Source organism: Oncorhynchus keta, chromosome 27 (genome assembly GCF_023373465.1).
Source record: "Oncorhynchus keta strain PuntledgeMale-10-30-2019 chromosome 27, Oket_V2, whole genome shotgun sequence".
Taxonomy (NCBI): Eukaryota; Metazoa; Chordata; class Actinopteri; order Salmoniformes; family Salmonidae; genus Oncorhynchus; species Oncorhynchus keta.
The window spans coordinates 44,957,431-44,968,490 of record NC_068447.1 but is presented as its reverse complement, the minus strand read 5'-3'; positions in this window follow the sequence as shown (position 1 = coordinate 44,968,490).

Here is an 11,060-nt window from a genome sequence, read left to right as displayed (position 1 = left end):
TTATTTACTTTGCTGCTCTTTTGCACACCATCATCTACTCATCTATCATTCCAGTGTTAATCTGCTAAATTGTAATTACCGTAATTTCCAGACTATAAGCCGCTACTTTATTCCCACACTTTGAATCTTGCGGTTTATACAATGACGCGGCTAATTTATGGATTTTTCCCGCTTTCACAAGATTCATGCCGCCAAACAACTGAGCACCGTCACATAATGTGACGTAAATCGAGCGCGCTCAAACTTACCATCATTCTGATTACGGTAGTAATTTTGTCACCCTCATCATGGCAAAGACACGGAGAAATGCATATGATGCAGCTTTCAAGTTGAAGGCGATCGATCTGGCGGTTGGAAAAGGAAATAGAGCTGCTGCATGGGAGCTTGGCCTTTATGAGTCGATGATAAGACATTGGAAACAGTAGCGTGAGGAACTGACTCAGTGCAAAAATACAACAAAAGCTTTCCGAGGGAAGAAAAGCAGATGGCCCAAAGTATTTGCAGCCACTCGACATCAGTGTAAATCGTGCATTTAAGGTGGTGCTCCTTGTTCAGTGGGAGGCTTGGATGACAAGTGGGGAGAAATCCTTCACTAAAATGGGCCGTAGGCGAAGAGCATCTTATGGTCAAGTCTGCCAGTGGGTCCTGACTGCGTGGAGCATTGTCAAAAAATCCACTATCATCAATGGGCTTCGAAAGGCTGGACTGCTGCGTGTTGAAGGGGCAGCATGAGCTCAGCGGGGTATTTGCCTCCGGATGAAAGTGACGAGAGCGACAATGAAAATGATCCAACATCGGATGAAGCAATTCTGAGGCTATTCAACTCCAACACCGAAGGAGATGACATCAGTGGTTTCAGTGCACAGGAGGAGGAAGATGGTGACCAATGACTTTCTTGGTAGGCTACTGTTTTAATTTTTGTTATAAGCCGTATTTCGTTAAAGCCTATTTACTTTTGTTACAAGCCGTGTTTCGTTTAAAGGCTGTGTAAAGTTAATTTGTTTCAATGTACCGGTAGGCACCTGCGGCTTATAGACATGTGCGGCTTATTTATGTATAAAATACATATATTGTTTTTAACAATTCAGTGGGTGCGGTTTATATTCAGGTGCGCTTAATAGTCCAGCAATTACGGTACTTTGCTACTGTGGCCTATTTATTGCCATACCTCCTCATGCCATTTGCACACACTCTATATAGACTTTTTTTTTTTTATTGTGTAATTGACTGTACGCTTGTTTATTCCATGCAACTCAGTGTTTGTGTTGCACTGCTTTGCTCTCTTGGCCAGGTCGCAGTTGTAAATGAGAACTTGTTCTCAACTAGCTTACCTGGTTAAATAAAGGTGAAATAAAACGATATATTTGTGTGCATGTCTGGCACTATTACATGTATGTGTGTGTTCTTGTATGTGTTTATTTGAATGACAGTGTGTGTGTATAATCATGTGTACAAACACCTGTACGGCATCAATCTCAGGCAAGCTGGCGTTAGTTGTGAAAACACTGCCACTTGGTGTCATTCAAATGTACTTTTTATTCTTATTACTTCCACTTGTCTCCGATTCCACATACCAACCCTCAGCCCATCCCATCTATCTCTGCTGACCACCCACTTCGGGTTTCTACGCAACAATATCTTTCATCTGTGAGTCAGCCTTACCTGTGAGAAACACACACACGCACACACACCCACGTCTCCTGGCTCAGACATACAGTATTATCTCCAGACAGATGCCAGACCAAAGAGTATTCAACAACAAGGACAGAGCTATGATGTTTTCCTGTTGCGCCTTCAGACAATCCTGAAGGCAGTGAGTTGCAAAGCTGAAAGGAGAGACACCTCCGTAACGCTACAGTAATCTGGCCCATCAAAATGCATAATGATCAAGCAGATAATACAGTGTAAAACAATATGATAATTCAACAGATATCACTGTCAGATAAAATGTTTCTTACAGTCTGGTAAATCATTCCTGGCTTCTGTGAGACCCTTGGTATAATATTTTAAGCGTTTTAGTGCTAATGTCAAGTAGCAGTTTGCAACATTCCTCCACTCTGCCCCACAACTACTGAGTCATTTTTCCACTGCTGTGTAGGCGAGAGATATTGCCCGATTCCCAGCAGTAGCAGAAAGTACCCTTTTTTGGTCATATCTGACTGGAATGGGAGGCCAAAAGCCAACTTGTCCAAAGGGGGGGAACACAGTAGACTTAGCCAAGCTGCACGATTGCAACTTGGCCTGGGCTGGTCCTGTCTTGTTTCATAGTCAGAGCTGTCATGCCGGGAATTTCTGATTTTAATACTCAGATAAGAAAAGTGATTAAGCAAGCATGAAATTATATTTATACATAGCCTGCTGGTAATTATGTAATTAAACACTTTTTTTCCTGTGGTATTCTGAAATGGTCCAATGGCTGTTATCTGCAAATACGGGAAGTGATCTGAAATGATAACCAGGATACAAGCCAAGGCATTCCAACAGCAATACGTTTTGTTATGGATGGGTAACGGGGAATCCCATGTGGCTCACCATTCCTGAGGAGTGGGAAGTAGCTCGGATTAAAGCAGCAGTTCTGTATGACTGCTGTGTAAAGTGCTGTGACCAGCCATGCCTGGGGCCTGGCCAGTAGAGGGGTGTGATGATGGTGACAGTCCCTTGATGATCCTGTCCTCACTGTGGTCTCCGTTAAAGCTGTGTGGTGACAGTCGCACACCTTGATGACAGGTTTCCAGGCCAGAGATGGCGGCCATTTCTCACAGCTAATGCTTATGTAGAATGCTATTTATCTATTTTATAGCATAAAGATGGTTTACTCAGAAGCCATGAGTGCGTTTGCCCTGTTTCTCTGGCAACATTCCCAAAAAAACTTGCTCTGTAAACAAATAATGTATCCCATGTGTATAACAACTTTGACTTAATATTTGTTACAGAGCAAGTTTTCTGTGATGGTTGCCACAGCAACTGGGCAAAAACAGGATTGTTATGCCTTAAATGACCCCATTGCCTCTGAGTAAATCAAACCGCATGCCAACCTGATGGATGTACGCTAATTTCGTCAGTAAAGTCAGTCAATAAACACAAACCCTATCTTCTGAACACCAGTCCTCCATTTCTGTTGTAACCCCAGACCTGATTCAACATGTCAACTAATCACCAAGACCTCCATGAGCGACTTTGTCTGGGGTTACAACAAAACTGTGTGCTGTTGGGGGTACTGACTGGAAAACATTGGTCTATGTAACAAATGCCTTTTTGTAATGGAGCTCCATGAAAGAAGAGCTCACTTAACATCCAACATGTTACTAGAGTGATGTCAAGACAAAGTATTGACACAATGTCCTGAAGACCAAGGACCTTCACAACAAATATACCCATATACCAAATTGGGGGGTGAGTTGTCTCTAAGATGGATTCCTAGACCATTAGCACTCAGACAGGGCTGTGGACAGGACTCTGAGGGAATGTCTGACCTAATCAAAGTACTGTTGACATTTAACCCCATGACTTGGTCTCCACTCCCTACATTCCTCTGGCCTGACTTGTACCTCTGTCTCAGTGCCCAGATACAAAGGAATGTAAATGGGGTGGACAGGACTACCCAAGACTATGTTTTCCACTCATAACGGAAAGCTGGAATTTGTTTTCCAATGTCTTGTCCAGAACAGGTTGACACAGTGAACCTGTCGTGTCCATGGGCCTTTCATGTTGGTGGAAAGATCTGTTGATGAACTCAGCAGGTGTGAAGGTGGACCTTTGTTCACTGTAAATATCGACTCTCCCTTCCTGCTATAAAATTCCTTTCTCTACACGGTATTCACATGGAAAAGTATAGTATTTGTTGCACACAAGGAACTAAAGGACCCTGAGCTACTGTAGCCAGACCCCATTACTACATGTTTTAATCATTTACCTTCAATTCTGGAAACTAGTAGTTACTCATTCAACAAATGCCAAGGTTGGGATTTAGATTCCGTGCTTACATTGGTACTGGCATAGAATAACAAGTTCACATTTCTTTAGTTTCATTTCGTGATAGTTTGTGAATCATTTCTGAGTTTATTTCCAAATTAATTTTACTACCATATCTGTTTTCATGGTAACTCCTCACAGATTTACTGGCAGAGCTCATGCACATTGAAATCTTACAGCAAGAAGTAGAAGTTTGGTTTCTTTGTATTTTTAGCCAAAAGGGGTAATCATGTTAGTTGTACTATACTGTGTGGCTGTCTGTGACTGGTCGTTGACTTCCCTGGTTGGACTTTCCACTGGGACAGACCACTGTGACCAGACTGAGTGACTCATGCACTAACAAAGCAGCCAAAACACGTCTTTGTACGGTTCGCCTGACATTTCCAGCTCTCCATGCATCAGAAATGGAAAAATGAAATGGAGGAAGAGACCGGCAGCTAGCTGGGCAGTGGCCTCTTTCCCAGTTCTGTTCTTACTTAATCCACCCGTTTCACTCCCCGTCCTTCCCCTCTCTCTGAGCAGTCTGGGAGGAAACGCTGCCCATTTTGACTCTGAGCAGAGGCCACACCCTACAGATGTGTCTGGTAGAGAAGAGTGGTTATTAGCAACCTTTGACCAAAAATGTATGTGACTCATGCTTGAAGTCTGTTATTCTGAAGTGACTGTTCATCATCTGGTGCTGCAGGGTTGTTTATGTACTCAGAATGAAGTTATAAAATAGGCTGAGAACTGGCCAATTACTTTGCGCTGTTTAGTCTTTGCCTGTCTTTCCCTTTTCGCTAAGTTTGCTGTTTGTTCCACCCAGAGTGAAGCCAAAGATGTTCTCCCTCCTACTCTATAATATAATTCTGTAAAAACACAATTTGATGTATGAATATATTTGGCCTACTTCCTCCAAGGGAAAAACTCCATGAAACATTCCTGTGTATTCCTTTGAATTGGATGGGATGAGAGACCGAATAATAGTGTGGATGATCTATTTGGACCTAAAGGGCTCACTTGTGATAAACTGCATGGCTAATCTCCTGGCCAGAGAGTTCAGTGGAGCCCAGCGACGCAGAGGAATGGCAGGTATGCAGTATAGATATTCTGCACGCCCCATCTGGAATCAGTTTAGAATGCTCTGTCTCCCTGATGCACCCGGTGCTTTGCTTTCATCCCTCTAATGCAAGGCGGCTGGAAATCTCTGGCTCTAACAAAATATATCTATATGTGTGTGGAGGACAGCTATACAACACTAGCCAGTGCATGGTCAGGTAGAGAGGAGGAACCACCATCAGCAGACTGACTTTTACACATGTTTTACATAAATGGAATGCAGGAAGAGATAAGATAATCATGATTTGGGCAACAATATTTTAGGTGTAATAACCTCTCAACCTTTGCTTGATATTTTGGTCTCGTTTTTTTTTCTTCTTAATTGAACAATATTCTAACTAACCAATACAAGGGGATCACCATAGAGACCAAAGGAGGTCAATGGTACATAAAACAAACAATATGCAGACTAGCTAATGTGAAGGAAAATAAACCAAAGCAAGAGTGCACTGTGAGTAATAATGTGAAATAGCATGGGAATTGAGGCCCAGTCCAGCAGTCGGGGGTTATATCGAGAACTTTGGGTCAAAATGAAGAATAAACAGAGATTTCATGAGAATTTTTGTTTTTGTTGTCTAGACTGGGAACAGAGCTGGATGACGTGTACTAAGTGACATGGGGACAATTATTTATGCAGCTCTATAAAATTTTGTGAGATTTTAAGTTTGTTGCTTGAGTAATATCGCTTTTCACCTCACATCAACTTCTGTATGCATTTAGAGGAAACAAACAGACTTTTCATAATGTACTATACATGTTACACTAAATTAAATATGACACACACACACACACACACACACACACACACACACACACACACACACACACACACACACACACACACACACAGACAGCCAGTGCATTGTTTATTGTAATTGTCTCTTATAATTTTTGAACAATGAACTGTTCTTCTACGAGTGTTATGGTGTGTCATGATGAGGATGATAATGATGAGAGAGAAGATGTTTCTTGACTGGGTAGTTATCTTTTCCATCCATCAGTGTCTGGGTGACAACCACAGTCTTTGTTCAGAAATATTTTGCAGTTTTTCTCTCAACAACAACGTAATTTTTAAAGCACAGATGAAAGCAAAGATCCATTGGATACTGTAACTAAAACAGTCATATCACTTTCCATATCAGGGCTCAGTTTTCCAAAATAACCTTTTGTAGGCGCATCATTTAATCTCAGAGCCGTTTCCCAAGACCATCGTTATTAACATTGCACTTGAAAATGTTTGGAATCTAACGCCTGCCTCAGACCACTCGTTGAACAGCTAAGTGGATCGTGAGTAACTGCTTACTGACTGTAATGCTGCACTATTAGCTACGTTAGTTCTATTCGCTATGTTTACTATGACATTACTTCAGCTAATATGGCGACGACGATGTAGCGGTTATGATATGATGGTTTGGCTTGGAAAGTTTAATTTTTTGTGCCTGGTCACAGACAGCTGATGTGTTCTACAGGGAAGTCCACAAGCAAAGGGAAAAGGTGAGAGGAGGAGGAGAATAAATATAATGAGCTGTTTGTATGTGCCTACGGAAGTGAACTGTTTGCATGTGATCAGAGGATGTATTCATTCCACCGATTCTGTTGAAAAACGTTTCTTATATGGAACAAAATGGGGATAAACATACCTGAATTTGTCCAATAGAAAACTTTTGTTTGTAACTAATCATTACACCTTAGATCAGCTAGATGCAGGCAAGTGTGTGCAAGGCGGTATTGAATGTGTAACTGTCTGTCCACGTGTAACTGTCTGTCCACGTGTCACTGTCTATCACCTCAAATCTTTCTCTCCACCTGTGCACCTACGTTGCCAACTTTCATTCATAGGCTAGGTTCTACATAGCAACCTCATAATGGGTATAGGGAAAATTTGAGTATAATGTAGTAGTCTGAACCTATCAACGTTACACTGAACTGGGTGAATGGAATATGAATGACAGTCATCCAATATGCTGTAATAGAAATAAGGCCATACTCATTAAAAAAATAATTGTCCTCCCTCATCTCAAAATGGCACTGACCGCCACTGATGGATGCCAAGGGAAGCCAGGCCCCCCAAAATGTACCAAGAAAAAAATACTACATATAGCTACATATTGAACTTCCATCCTCTCAGGCCGGGCACACAATGTATGAATTCATGGTTGAATCAGATTTACCGTTATAATCATTAGCTAGTACGGAGAATTGAAGTAAAACTACAAGTCCAAATCCCTATCTCCATCAATGGCTAATTTCGGAAAGGGCCAATAGGCTAATTGTCACGGCTGTCGAATGATGAGGACCAAGGTGCAGTGTGGTAAGTGTACATTTGACTTTATTTAAGAATGACGGCGACAAAAAAACAATAAACCACACAAAAAACGTCCGTGAAGCTAAAGGCTATAGTGCCAACAAACAAAGACAACTTCCCACAAAAAGGAGGGTAAAGGGCTACCTAAGTATGGTTCCCAATCAGAGACGACGATAGACAGCTGTCCCTGATTGAGAACCATACCCGGCCAAAACATTGAAATATAATCATAGAAAAACAAAACATAGAACGCCCACCCCAAATCACACCCTGACCAAACCAAATAGAGACATCAAAAGACTTTCCAAGGTCAGGGCGTGACACTAATGTTAACTAGCTGCACATGAAAGTAAGTTAGACTAGCGAGCAAGCATTATAGCCAGGTAGTCCAGGACAACAAAAACTAATAGTGTGTACTGTGTGACAGAGTCATAGACCATTTGGGCAACATGAAAAAAAAGGAGGATGTCATTGGCGTTTCTCTACAAGTAGGGTGAGTCAACATGTTTTTTTCTACTTACACACACTCATATAAATCGGAACAATGGAAAGCCACATTATATTTAGCTTACATTGATCGGACGAAATTGATTTTGGAATATTTTAGTTGTCACTGTATTAGACCAAGCATAAGTGTTTTGATGATGATTAACAAAGTTGAAATGGCGCAGGAATAGTGGAGGCAGCGGGGTCATTCCTACAATGTGGTGCCTTTTTCTGTCCCCAGGAAATATATCTTCTTATTTAGTGTAAAATGTGTATTCCAAAAGGCTGTCCTTTTACCTTAAAAATACAAAATATGGATCTTGCAAGGAAATTTTGCATTTTTTTCAGTGGATGTGGGCATTTATGCCATGTCCCTGGGTGTTATTCCATGAGAAATATACGCCTTAAAATAATATTTCAAATTTGTTATTATTTTATAGTTAAATTATTACATTAAAGTTTTTTTTTCATGATTATTGTATTTATTATTTTATTTAAGATTCTGTGTGTCCCTGTTATCACTTTCCACCCTGTTAGTTTGTTGTAGTTCTCCATTTAAGAAAACAACCCCTTTCAAAGGTGTCACCACATTCAGGAAGTGTCATCATTTCTTTGGTGGGAAAACAATGGTGCAAAGGTACATACTTAATACTGAACAAAAATATAAATGCAACAATTTCAACAATTTTACTGCGTTGCAGTTCATATGTGATCCGTTTCAGGAAACTAGGCAATTTTCTCAAAAGCGAGGTTACAAGTTTGTCAACTTTCAAAGCAGAATTCATTTCCCATTGTTCCTCAAATACAGTATACTGTACCCGTTTGTAACTCTGTGTCTCTGCTTTTATCCAATGTAAAAAACACAATTTCAAATGTTGCTACATAAGACCGAATCAAGGTGGTCGGTCACATAAAAGGAAATCGGTCAATTCAAATAAATATATTAGGCCCTAATTTCACATGACTGGGCAGGTGCATCGCTATGGGTGGGCCGAGGAGGGAATAGGCCCACCCACTTGGGAGCTAGGCCCACCCACTGGGGAGCCAGGCCTAGCCAATCAGAATGAGTTTTTCCCCACAAAAGCGCTTTATTACAGACCGAAATACTCCTCAGTTTCATCAGCTGTTGGCTGGTCTCAGATGATCACACAGTTGAAGAGGCCGGATGTGGATGTCCTGGGCTGGTATGGTTACGCGTGGTCTGCGGTTGTGAGGCCGGTTGGACTTACTGCCAAATTCTCGAAATGACTTTGGATGCGGCTTATGGTAGAGAAATTAACATTCAATTCTCTGGCAACAGCTCTGGTGGGCATTCCTGCAGTCAGCATGCCAATTGCACACTTCCTCAAAACTTGAAACATGACATCTGTGGCACTGTATTGTGTGACAAAACTGCACATTTTAGAGTAGCCTTTTATTGTCCCCACAAGGTGCTCCTGTGTAATGATCATGCTGTTTAATCAGCTTCTTGATATGCCACACCTGTCAGGTGGCTGGATTATCTTGGCAAATGAGAAATGTTCACTAACAGGGATGTAAACACATTTTAGAGAAATCATATTTTTGTGCATATGGAAAAAAATTCTGGGATCTTTTATTTCAGATCATGAAACATGGGACCAACACTTTACATGTTGAGTTTATATTATTTTTCAGTATAAACACTTATCTATTTTTCCATGTTTCATGTTGTCAGTCTGTATGTCCCACTCAAATTAAATTTGTTTTATTTTTTTAGTGAAGAAAATTAACCAAATTTCAAAATGTTAGTGAAGTTAAAATCCTGTTAAAAATGTTCACCATTATACTAACTCAATCTTGTTCACTCACAGCACTATGGCTAATTCGGGCTCCAAATGTTCACCTTGTTAGGTTCCACCCTGTTAGGATTATGCACCTAACAAATGCAACAAAAAAAAACACTTGACCAATATTTTTATTTACTGAAAGCCAAACATATGTGATAGAATACGAAATCAAAAATAATAATTTTTTCCCAAAAAGTTATGAGATCCTGTTTTCTTTGTGACTGGTGGTACAGTAACTCTCCAGTGTTCTAAATCAATAGTTGAGTCATCTGAAAAATTCATATGATTGACCATGCTGTAGGTCATGTAACTGTTTGTTACATGCAATATGCTTTGTGGACTAAACTAGATAATGTTGTTTTGTGATGTAATAAAAAGGTGTGGTTGAAATCTCCCACTGGCTTTTTATTGTCTCGGCCTTAGGCCTATACAGTATATCACAGTTGCAAGGTATATGAACTAACAGGTTACAGAGCAAACAACACAATTATCACAACACGGGTTGTAAAATAGCTTTTTTCCCTGGTTTCCCCAGTGATTTTTACCCACGCATTGCTACTGATCGACACATGCCTCAGCGACGCACATAGCGAACTTTCTCTCGGCATGATGTTTTGAGAAACGTATATTCAGCCGTCGTAGGAAAGATGCATTGTTAAAACACTTGCAAGCCTAAATTCAGTCGCTATCGCGGAACCGGGCCCAGACCTGAGCCCTTGTACAGTACATACACAATAGTTTTCATGAAAATACCGTATCTAATTAGCAAATATGATGCTTCCTATGCCTCATAAAAAAGCAAGCGAACAAAAGATTAATACCCAGCTGGTCATGTAGCTCCATCTGTCATCTCTCCATGTTTTACCCTCCATCAAGCAGCCTCCTGTACAGTGTGACCTCACTCTCCGGCCCTATCTTGATGTTGAACAGGACCTGACAGTTCTCAAATTTCAAGTTTTATTGTCACGTTCACAAAGTACACAATGAAATGCCTTTCTTGCAAGCGCTTTCTCAACAATGCAGTAGTCAATCTCAGTAGTTAAAAAAATAATAAAACAAAGTAAAGTAGAACAAAAAGACATGAGGGTCAGTTCCCGGGTCAGTGCTAATACCATACTTACAATGTGCAGGGATACTGGAGAGGTAGGGGTAGATGGACCAAACCCCTATATACTGTCTATTACACCACTGGGACCAAGCTTCCTGCCATCCAGGAACTCCATACCAGGCGGTGTCAGAGGAAGGCCCTACAAATGGTCAGACTCCAGACAACCAATTCGTACACTGTTCTTTCTGCTACTGCACGGCAAGCGGTACTGGAGTGCCAATTTTAGGTCCAAAAGGCTCCTTATTCATAGCTTCTACCCCCAAGACATAAGACTGCTATACAG